Source organism: Aedes aegypti, chromosome 2 (genome assembly GCF_002204515.2).
Source record: "Aedes aegypti strain LVP_AGWG chromosome 2, AaegL5.0 Primary Assembly, whole genome shotgun sequence".
Lineage (NCBI taxonomy): Eukaryota > Metazoa > Arthropoda > Insecta > Diptera > Culicidae > Aedes > Aedes aegypti.
Window position 1 is genome coordinate 2,169,086 of NC_035108.1, and position 12,660 is coordinate 2,181,745.

Below are 12,660 nucleotides of genomic sequence, written 5' to 3' on the forward strand. Positions count from 1 at the left end.
GGGTCACCGAAGATACCTTTACGTCATACTCCATTTCAGATTACCTCCCACTTTGTTCGGATAATAGATCTGCGGTACCTTGCCCAAGTTGCGTACACGCGCGGTCACGACTTCACGAAGAAAACGACTTCGCCAAGAAGATGTTCAAGTATCTGCGCGCAATGAGTCTTACGACAACGTACTCATCGGCAGCCAGCAGCAATGCTGCAATTTTCAATCCAGATCGTGCCCCCAAACCACATAGATAGAGAGAGAGAGCGGTTGGTCTACCTGTCTACCACCTTTAATGAACTGCTGGAGGAGGAAGGATGATGCAATTTGATACCGGCTCGAGTAGGGATGTCTCGAATCGGGCGATGACATTAATGTGACGGGGGCCAAAACCGCAACAAGAGGAGAGGGAGAAAAAAAGTCACTCACCCCTTTCAAGGAGAGTGAAACATTAGAACTATGTAAGAGTTGGTCGTGGTCGGCAAAGCAAAGCAAGCCATGCCACTCTCTGTGGCCACATCTTTCAAACTCTCATTTTCTTCGCATTAGGTTCGGGAATCGCAGCAGGCGCCGCGAGGAGTTGCAGGAATGGGTGACATGCGGCGTACACTGGTGTAGGCGAGCAATCGAATTGGTCATAATGTAATTCTTCAGAACGCGTTCCTTAGGTAATGGAAACATAAGAAATCGTCCACATCGATGCTTGGAAAATCACTTTTTTTTTTAAATTGGACAAGAAACCTCGATCGTAGTACGCTCGGATAGAAATATCTTGTAGAAAATTTCTTGATCATTTTGCTCAAAGGATATATTTAGTTTTCATCAGCTCAACAGTATACTTAATTAAACAACCATTAGAAACATATACTCTGGTATCAACTTTTTTGAATCAGAGATTCAATAAGGTGGCATCCATAAATTACGTAACGCTCTAGGGGGAGGGGGGGTAGGCTCCAGCGTTACGGCTCATACACAAATTTGAAATTTTTCTTACAAAAAGCGTTACGCAGGGGGGGAGGGGGTCAAAAATTTCCAATTTTAGCGTTACGTAATTAATGGACGCTGTCTAATGGTGATTTGAAATATTGAGGGGTGATGAAATACTGATGATTAGTGATGACGAACGAATGGATGATCTGTACGGAGCGGTTGGGGTCCTGAATAGCACAAAGGTGGACCAACGTAACTTATAAGTCGCCCCCGTGGCGTAGCGGTAATGAAGCACCGCAGGTTGCCGACAGATGCCCCATATGGGGGCGTACTTAGCCTGATTGTTGTCCAAGTGTGTAACGGGAATGATTGAAGCGAGTATACCCCATTAGGCATAGAGACGTAAGGCATAAGGACGTTCGGCATAAGTATGTTAGGCATAATGGACGTTAGGCATAAAGACATTAGGTATAATAAGCGTTAGGCATAATGGACGTTTAGCATAAAATAACTTGCATGTGTGTCATTAAAAAACTCTTCTCATATCAAACATTTACTAATTCCATTACGTTCATGGGGGTGGGTGGGTGTCTTTAAGATGTAACAGCTCATAAAAAAAAGTGGAAAATTCACACAAAAAGCGTTACGAGGGGGTATCTATTGGTTAGTTGTAAATTGCAATTTCCGGTGTTATGAAATTTGACAATGAATCGATGATCGCAAGATATGGAAAAAGATTGTTATCATGGTCATTGTTATCATTCTAAAGTCCATTTTTGTTAGTATTCATTTTTATTTGCAATGTGCAAGTGTTGTTTATTTCTAGAGATGTTTAGTTTGGTGAGTATATGCCATTTTTTACACTTCTCTTACATATTTGCGTTAATTCTAAAGAAGGGAAATCGTCCATATAATTATTAGTAGTTATAATGCAAATAATTAACTTGAAGACAGCAATCTAGAGTCAAGCCAAAAATACATGTTATGATAGGTGACATTATCTTCAACAAAAATATTCTGGTAGTGTGACGCCAATAAGAGCGTTACATTCCCACTCCGAGTATGCTCGTCAATTTAATGTGGTGAAAACAGTTCTTTTGCTCTTCTGCCAACCATTTTCAATGGTTTTCAAACATTTTTGATGAGCCACATTTGATTTGATTGACTTGATTTCAAGTCAATTTAACCAGTCAAGCTCAAATTTAGCAGAACACAGCATTCAGCATTGAGCATGGCGTTCATTTTATAATGGAAATATTTACATAACTATTAGAACAGAAAGAGTCCACAAAACAGTATATTATTGGAAGAAGGTGCCTTTCTCACAGTTATTAAATTGACCGTAAAAGTATAAAGAACAGCCTATGATTTAAAGAAGGAAAAATGTATGATGGAAGTATTAAGATCAATAGTGATAGTAATTTTTGAATAAGTAAGTCTCGAAAGAACAGTTTAACTATAAAAGAAGAAAAATTTCCTGATTTAAACATTGGCAGCACTAACTCCAATAATTTTGTCAACAGTATAACTATAAAGAACAGCCTCCAATTTAAAGAAGGGATAATCCGTCAATAATATATGTACAGAAGATGAGCAGCAGTTACTGCGTCGTTCATATTCTTGGCATTACTCCCCAACCCAAGCTTTTAGCTTAGTGTTCTAGGAACACTTCCACAGTTATTAATCAAATGTTTGCTTTGCTAAAGTAGCAATTTTGCATTCTTATTTGTGCAACGACACATTAATACGTTTGCACTTCATTGCCAAGGATCCTGGATCGACTTGAAACCAAACTAAAATACCTTCAACATGGCTTTACTCTATGGTCACAGAAGTTACCACAAAGCTAATGAAGGCAATTGACAGCATTTTCATGCTAATCATTTTATCAAGTTTTGTCCTAGAAATTGACCTCAAAGGATTCACAACTTTGGGACGACTGCAAGGCAATCGTATTTCAAAGAACACAATTTTGATCTTTGAAGCTCTCCACAATTACCAAAAAAAGTCAGCTCAATTTTCACACAAATAATTTAATTTTTTGTATTTTGAGAATTATACCTATAGTCCATTATGCCTAATGTCCATTATGCCAAACATCCATTATGCCAAACGTCCATTATGCCTATCGTATTTATGCCTATCGTACTTATGCCTAACGTCCTTATGCCTAACGTATTTATGCTTAACGTCGTGCACCCAATTGAAGCTTTACATCAGAAAAAAAACAGTTGAGTGGCGACGACTACAGTTGGTGAGTAAGTTGTTCACATCCCTAGCGATGGAAAGCAAAGCAGTAAGTTCCTGCAAATACGAAATGAGGGATGAACATAATTTCTGGGTCGCTCCTAGACATAAACGGCGAAATGCTTGCCACCTGCTGCCTAAAGTGTCCAAACAATACTTAGTTTACTTGGCGGAAGATCTCTTGAGCTTCCTCAGCTTGCTGTTGATTGTCGCGAATGAGAAGACTGCATACCTTCTGGATACCTGATACCTGATGATACCATCAGCGCCAGGGTGAATCTCTGTCACTCGACCAAGCTGCCACTTTAGCAGTACCATTGTACCGGTTGTCCCTTCTTCTTGTCCATTTGTTTCGGTTGTGAAGATCCGACAAGTAGTCCGTAGACCACCGCTTCCACAGCATCTGACTGAAACGCTGATCTAGTCGATTCTCCGAAATATCTGTGAGACTGGACTCCGGAATCGCTGACAGCGGTCGGTGGACCAAGAAATGTCCGGAGGTTAGCGCCTCCAGATCTCGATGGTCGCTGCTAATCGGTGTTGTCGGCCTCGATCTGCATGACAACAGTCAGAAATTCATCCGAACAAAGTACAGTGTTGCCAATAACATTCCGCAAATATTCCTTAAGTGACTTCACACTTCACTACTAGTTCGGCGATTTGGCGGGGAATAGCTGCATCTGACACTCCTGCGTTCTGGAATTGTTCTCCTCAGAATGGTCGATATAATTCGCTGATTTCTCTTTGCTTACCAACAAAAGATAACTTCTGACTTGCCACGCTTCGCAACAAACCTCCTTAATGCAGCCATGAACGCCTCCATAGTGAGATCTGCAACCATATCTACGTGAACCGCCTTCACTACTAGGCAGACGATTACGCACAGGTAACACTTTACCGGCCTTATCGAACATTGAAGGGTCCACAATAGTCAACTCCAACACGAAGACATACAAAAGCAGGAGTCAGTCGTTCCATTGGAAGATCTCCCATTAGCTGTTCGTGGACCTGTGGACGAGTCCTGAAGCAGATCACACACTCGTACACTACTTTTCTTGCTAAGTTTCATACGGATAGCGGCCATAACCTCCGTGAAGTAGTCGATGTTGGTACCCAACCATAACCAACTTCGTCAATGAATCATTACTGTCCAGCACAATCGGATGCCAACAGTAGAGCCGACGACAACTCTAATCTGGGGATCGACTGATTCTTCTTCTTCCGTTTCGAATCCTCCAACGGAGCTAACTTGGACATAGTCCTCACTAATAGGACTGTGACTTCTCCCATCTGTGTTACGCATCGAAGATACATTATCGCTCCGTACGCCTTTTCTGAAGCATCACAGAATCCGTGTAACTCGCACATTATTACTGAAAACGAACCAGCGAAGTACGATCCAAATTTGTATTGAACTCTAGCCACTATGACTGCTTGTCTGGGTTCAACGGTTCATCCCAAGGATATTTCTGTTTCCAAATCTTTTGGAGAAACATTGTTGCCTGCACGATCACTGGCCCCACCAGTCCATACCAATCGAATGAACTTGTGGAATCAGATAGCACGATGCGTTGAGTAACGGTTAACTTTACATTCCAACGTTAAGATTTGAACCAGAACATGTCCGACGCCGGCTTCCAGGTCAGATCTAGAGTTTTCACGGTCGATGTTGTATCGATGTCCAGGAGGTCTCTCTTATCGTGTAAATGGCTGAGAATGCTCTTCAGAAATTGCTGGCTGATTTGAATGCTACTTCTGGAGGTTGAATCCAAAAGAACCGAGAAGCGACAGAACATGCACAGCCTTGCTCCTTCTTTCACAGATTTCGATCCAGCTAACATTTCGTCCACGTAGAAGTCGTGCTTGGTGCTGTAAGCTGCTGCTTGATACATCTGCTCTTTTTCCTCTGCGCACTTATTCAAGCTCTTAGTTGCCAAATACGTCACAGTCGACAGCTAAAACGTTCGAAGTGGCTCATCAACGGACTCTTGCCAAAGAATCCTTTGCAGCGGTTGGTCTTGCTCGACCACGTTGATCATGCAGTACATCTTCTCCACATCAGTGACGATTGCGTACTTGTGGAGTCGGAAGCGTATCAGAGGAGAGTAGATCACTCTGAACCACCGGAAGAAACTCCTGTGTCTGTCGCACCCGATGCATCAAACACTACTCTCAGTTTCGTCTACAATCCAACCAAATCGAACCAGCAGCGGATAGCTTCATCTGCTCACTTAACAGCAAGCTGTCGAAGATTTACACACCCAGAATAGCATCTACGGCCGAAGATTCGTTGAAACCTGGATCGGTGAGACAGATGTCTGAGGGCAGGTTCCAGGACCTGATGTCGATGTTCTGTTGCGGCAGGTTCAGCGTAATCCGAGGTAGCACAAAATACTTCACTTCTGCAGTTTCAAACGAGGAGTAACGTGGAAGGATCCTCGCTAACACTGATTGGTTGGACACCGTCGAAGCACAGCCTACACCATTCACCGAAAAAATTCTCGTGGAACCGCTTGAAGGTCAGTCGCTGCGACAGGTTTTCCTTGATCATACTAATTTGCGAACCGTTGTCCTGCAGCGCACGATGTGTTCGATCAGCGAGTTTCAAGTGAATGCAGAGGCGTCGAGTGGTCTAATTACACTGCGGAACACGTTTTTGTCTCAAGCACCAAAATACCGTTATTTACTTAATTACGGGTTGCTGAATCCATTTCCTTTTTCAAAAATATCATAAAACGTCTAGTTTTTGAGGTATTGACTGTTGAAAATGCTAAATTTGTCTATTTCAGTCAACTTGCATGCAAGTTTGACAGCTTGTATGGCAATTTATGCGCTTAAGGACATATAGGAAGGAATCCCTGTCATGGCAGTGAAAATGGCTTCCTCACATATACAAACACATTTCTGGAAGTCCACATTATTTCTCAAAATATTTCACTTACTTACACTAAGTTCACTCCCAAATTGCTAACGAGACATCAGAGTACTATTGCCTCACGATTTCCGTAGTTTTAACACTAGTAGCTGGTGGAAATTTCATGAACCGTGCTAATTTCCAACGCGGTCGTTTATTTTTGCTACAATTGTTTACACTTATCCGCCTGCGAACGAAGAACACTTTTCGACGAATTTGACCGCTTTCACTAAACGTAGAACCTCCAACACAGTTTGCTTTCACTACTTGTTAATTAAAGACCAATTACTGGTGGATTTCAGATGAAAACAACTTAAAATTTCACCAAACCGTGCTAAAAACAATCACTTGATCACAGCATTTCGCTTTTTTTATTTTTCTAATTTTACGCCGGCTGCTCACTTGCAGGGCTGTCAGATACGTTGATGGTTACGTACGACATCAAGCAATCTCATTTAGTTGAAGGGGAAAAGACTCAAATTGAAGTAGCGATTACTGGCTACAACATCTTATCAATTATAATTTCACTATTACCAACAAATAGGAGAATATTTTTTGTGTGCCACTACTTTTATACAGTTATTAGTGGATTCAAAGGAGGCGAATTTGCCATAGAATTCAAACTTCATGTGTATAACAATTATTATCAACAAAATTCATAATACTTTTCGATGTTCAAAAGTTATTTTTTGATGGTTTCGTATTGTATTGTATTCTGCCATATAAGAGCAACAAAGAATTTTGTATGGAGACAGTAAGCATGTTGGAAAAATCGATTTAAACTAAATTCAATCTTGCAATTTCAACCAAATTATATCTGAAATGAAAGTTATAGTCATATATTGCATGCTTAGTGGATTAGATCATGAAAAATTTTGATAAATCATACATTAAATTTCATATAAACATCATTGAAAACAGGGTTTTACACAACTTTGACGACCTGTAGCTAAAATTTGTGACGTGCTGGAACATTTCTGAGAACGGCATCAGATACAGCAACCCCAAATCTACTAGAGACACCTAATTTGATTCTTGAGACACGCTTAAATGTCAATTCTGTTGTGCTGTGTCATCTACCTGTGCAATTCTAATTTAGTGTCATTTTATTTTTGGTATTGTTAGGTACCTTGTGTTCAAACCATTTTTTCAAGTTAATAAAAATTTGTAACCAGTGGTTACTAAACGTCGTCTCTAAATATAATTTTCTTCTGATTTTTCATTGATTCAATTGATTCAATAATTTAAGATTTAATATGCTAATCGAGTTATTTAGTTTGGTATATCAACTCAATCAACACTTTTTCAATTTTAACGATTAGTCATCATTATTAGCAAGTTGTTAAATTTAATATGAAAATAATTCTGATTATGCGTGTCATCAGGGACGATTTATAATGCACTGGTTTCTAGCATATATTGCAAAACAGGGCTGTAATCATAGCTTACATATCTTTACATAGCATTAAGAGATCGGTAGGATCGTACAGAAAACAGCAGCGCTAGTAGTGAGTGTCGAATTTGAAAAAAACTTACTACCGTCAGTCGCCTGAAAAATCAGAAAAATCACACCTGACCTGCCTTCACACCACAAGCGTGGTAGTTCTAAAGACGTCAAGGACAAAAGAGAGCAAGCAAAATTGATCTCTCCCGTAGATTGGTTTCTCTCTTATCTCTTCCATCCGCACGCTCGCGCTGATCGAACTGGTGATGTAGCAAGACTGTGCCCCGGCCAGAGTTGACGCTTTGGCTACTTACACATAGACCTGTGCTCCGAAATTATTTCAATCGGCGGCGGCGTCAGTGTGTTTTTGCACCGGCGGCGGCGGCGCCGTCATCGGCGTCACGCCGTTGACAGTTTTCGGCGGCGGTGGCGGCGGCGTACATCGGTGTGGGGATAATTTAACAGAAAAAAATTCAATAATATAAATGATGAAATTTTGGGTGTACGTATGGTTCAAATACCGTAAATTTTGTCATTTCCCATATCTTTGTTACAATCCTTATGATTAATCTATCGGCAGCATTGTTTTTATACCACAATAAAAATAAATAAATAATTTGCTATAGTTTTTTTTTTGTTTTTCGTTTATTTGCACCGGTTATTCATCGATTCTGAAAAGCTCTTCTGTTTTTAGAATCCATTTATTTTTAATTTCTTTATTATTATCATTCCAAACATTACAATAGTTTCTTATATCTACGAATTATGTGTTAGGTAGCACTATCATCCCAATTGGGCAAAACTAAATTAAGCTACTATTACTACTATTCACATTTTGTTAACAACACATTACATTTCATTGGCCGCACCAGTTCAGAATTTTACAGGTGCATTCAATTCATCTGCTTATGAGATAAAACAAAACACTTAGAAGCTGTTTTTATTTTGATCACTGGTCGTTTGGTTCTAGAGATATTCCGGATTTGAGCGACTGACTCGTGGCCATTACCCACGTAATTGAAAGTTATAGAATGTTCTAATTTTCGGTTATTTGTTTGTCAAAACAATATTTTGATAAAAGTCTGTTGTGAAAAAATGAAGCTAATCGGTTCAACCGATTTGAGCTTAATAAGCATTTTTAAAATAGAAGTGTTTTTTTTTAATTTGATAAAGTGTAAAAGTAACGAAAGCAAAGAATATATAGCGGTTTAAATATTTTTGTGGCAAAAATTGAAAAATTTAATCTGCTTATAGAGGAGTAAGACCCAAAGACGTTGATACTTTAAACACTTGTAAAACTATCATATCCACGTTTGTGCTTACATTTATTACCAAACCTTAATACTCAAGCTTTTATGAACTCAGTTTCGTAGAATTTTACTGAGTTTTTTTTTAGAGCAGTAGTTCCCAACTTCCTTGAAGCTGCGACCCCTTTAAAAATTGAGCAAACATTTTGCGATCTCTGAAAGTACATGATATCGAAACGAATAATTATGAAAACTTTCAAACGATTCAATTGTTCAATCACTTTTTATAAAAACTATTATTTCATTAAGAAATAATCGAGGAAAGGGATCATGCACAAATTACAACACGCTACAAGGGGAGGGAGGGGGTCAAGCCAAGCGTGACAAGCCTTACAAAAAAAATGAGTTCTCATACAAAAAGCGTGACAAGAGAGGTGGCCGAAAAAGTTGAAAATTAGCGTGACATAATTTGTGTACCATTCCAAAAGAGAGGGTTAATTATCAAACAACGGATGCCAAGGATTTGGCACACTTAAAATTTGCTCCAGTATCGACGAAGTTCTCAAGAAATTTTCCTTAGATAGGTAAGAAATCCATCAAGCTTTCCCGCTGAAAGCTGCTTCGAATACTTTTCTTATTAGCTTCTGAGGAGCTTGCTAACGGAGGTTGGGAGAAGATTCCGTAAGGAATCCTTAACAAATCTTGTCGAAAATCTTATGAAAAAATCTGTTGGTTGAAGCATTGCGGAATCTTCCCTTCAAAAATGCTTCAAATAAATTCTTATCATGATTTTATCAGGAAACAAGCGTACTCTGCCAATATTTAAGTCCAAAATATTCCAGAAATTTCCAAATGATTAAAAAAAATCACTATAAAAATCCGTTCAAAAATTCTGAATCATTGCTTGAGCGACTTAACATGGAAAAGGGTAAATAAATGCTATGAGTCAATGAGGTATCCTCGGAAAAATTCCAGAGAAATGTGAACGAATACTTAAACTGTTTCTTGGAGAAATCCCTGACGAAATGTTTGTTAGAATCCGTGAAGAAACATTTAGAATAATCTTTTGGGAAATTTATGAAGATTTTCAGACGATGATTTTTTTCCACATAAATTTCTTGAATAAATTCAACTATCAAATATTGAAGTAAAGGTTGAATGAATATTTCTAGAAAATTCAAAAAAAAAGGAAAATATCCTTTGCATAATTACTAAAAAAATCTCTGAAGGAATGTCAGAGGAATTGATGGAATTGTTTGATAAGGTTAAAACTGTCCCTGGTACCCAAAAATATCATTGTTTTATGCCTATTAGTGATACACAAATTGCAGCCAAACGGTATACCAATTCAGAGGATGAACCAAACATATTCAATTTATTCAGTAAAGCCCAAAAATAATGTAAATATTCATGTGCAGACACTACGTTTTAGGATATATAGTAATAATAAAAATAATGATGCATGATAAAAAAAACCACTGCTTTTTTTATAAGCATAATATTTACCCTTTCCAGACACCTGTTAAGATTGGCTTTGACCAAATAAGAAATAAAATATTATTGTGATATCTTTCCAACCATTAAAAACCCATCGGATTGTTAGACGGAGTTCATTTTCTCATAAGCGGTTTGGTGCGAGATCAATTGTATTTAATTAAAAATAAAACTCTGTATAATTCCGTTTTATTTCTTTTAACTACTCCCAATAAAACAAATATAATCTATTTTGTGATTACAACTCATTTATCACTTCAAAATATGAGCATACTAGACTATTTAAAGCAAAATAAAAATAAGTAAAAAAAAAACTTTGGGACTTAAAAAATTCGATGTTAGAAAAACTTTTTTCCCTAAAATATGCCCAATTTGCAATGTATGGACGACTTTTAGTAAATTTAATTACGAAACTTTTTGCTTAAGGATAGTCAAAATCTGAAATGGCCGTTTTTTTAAATCGACTTTAAAATTTTGAATCATTGTTTTTTCGGTGTAGAAAATGTTTTTTTTTATTTTTTCAATATTTTTCTCTAAAACGTCAGGAAATTTCTCGACAGTCCTCCATACAACACTTTTTTGTAGGTCTTACCGTTTTCGAGTTATACGGGTTTATAAAAAAAAGTAAAAAAAAACTTTGACCTTTTCCAAATGTTAGTCTAGATCGATTTTGAAAAAACAAAGTATGTAAAGTATCTTAGTTTGACATAGTCTTCACACCCAGAAAGATTCATTGAATTCTGAAGGGGTGCTGCCAATCGCGTGTCGAGTTGGCGTGAAATCCGTCAAGGACTGAAATTGCGAGCTACAATTCCATCATGGCTCCAAAAACAAAGCGATAGGGAAATTTTGACCACCATATGAATCAAACATCCCGATGTCCACCAAGTCATGGCACGCTGTGTGCCATTACCGCATTGGCAATATGATTTTCAATGGTTCGGCGGGTTGCTGGGATGGGTTGGCGCTTTGATGTACCCAGCCAGCGCAATGTGATGCACTCCCAGTTTTCAGTTTCATTAGCTATCGGTACACCTATATTATGGGTTTGCAAATTACAGTCTATCGATTTCCAAATGGGGAAAAATGGAAAGATAGGGAGAGTCATCATCGGGGCCAGTGCAATCTGATCTGCGGGTCATTCAACTCCCTTTGGCAAATATTCTCATCTCGGAAAACGGGAGGGAAAGAAAGTCTTCACAGGGGTCTTTAAACTGCCATCGTAATTGGCCACGTTCTCTCACTCCCGCTGGAATGCATAATATGCAAATGACTGTCATCACTTTTGTGCAGTCGGTGCAGTGTGCTGCACAGCTCGATTCTCGGCAGGATCATTCTAGCGAGTCATAAAGAATCACTATCATTTGTCTTTGTCCATTTGCCTAGTGCTGCTTGCAGGGCTGGAGGAGGAAGGCTTAACGATACTCGCCGGTAGATGACCTACGTCGATGATGATTGTAGAATGGCCATGGTGTACGGTTTTTTTTATACACCTAGATAACTCTAAGCCCCGGACGACGATCCTTCGAGCGAGCGTACTTCTCCGCTGATTGATGATTAATTTATTCGCGAGGCGGCAGCATCCTCATCCTCATGCAAAAAAAGACAAAGTCCAACGACCGCACGTTCACTTTGGCGTAAGAATCTTAGCAACCTGGCATTTTGTGGCTGTCGTCGCTGATCAAAGTCGTAAACGGTAGCGCTGGAAGAGTAGGCTGAACGTTTATTGGTTTTTAATTTGAAACCAACGCCTCCAGTGACTACTATGGGTGTCGTATGAGCTTGTAGTTGATGAAAGTGTAAGTTTAAGGGTTACCATCAGTCCTGATTTAGCAAGAAATGTACCGATTTTGAAATTGATTTGAAGCGTGTTGATTGATTTTGGATCTTTGAGAATATGTTCTGGATTGAATCAGCAATTATCGAGGCAATTGAAGATTTTTGGCTAAAATAACTAAAAAATTTATAAGACATTTGTTCCAATGTTTCAACATTGGATATTCTATGAAACTCATAAGAATACTCTGCAGTGCTTTCGTCCTGGTATTACAACAACTATTCCATATTGGTACAGCATACAACATGGCTGGCCTGAAAACATGTTTGAAGATTCAAAGCTTGTACTTATGACTCGTAGAAAAAAGTCCAACGAAATTCAGTTGTTTGTCCTCAGCCAGATGATCACCCTAGCGAATTTCGATTAGTTTTCCCATAGTTCTTTGAACTCTCTGTCCAACAACCTCTACTTTTAGTTAGAAGAAAAGATATTGAAAGATTTACTATTCCACCAGGCACACACACACACTTTTACGGCCAGTGATTAAATTCGTATCGTGCGAGTGACGAATTCGCCATCAAATGAACACTTCCAACGTTTTAACGACCTGTCTGTC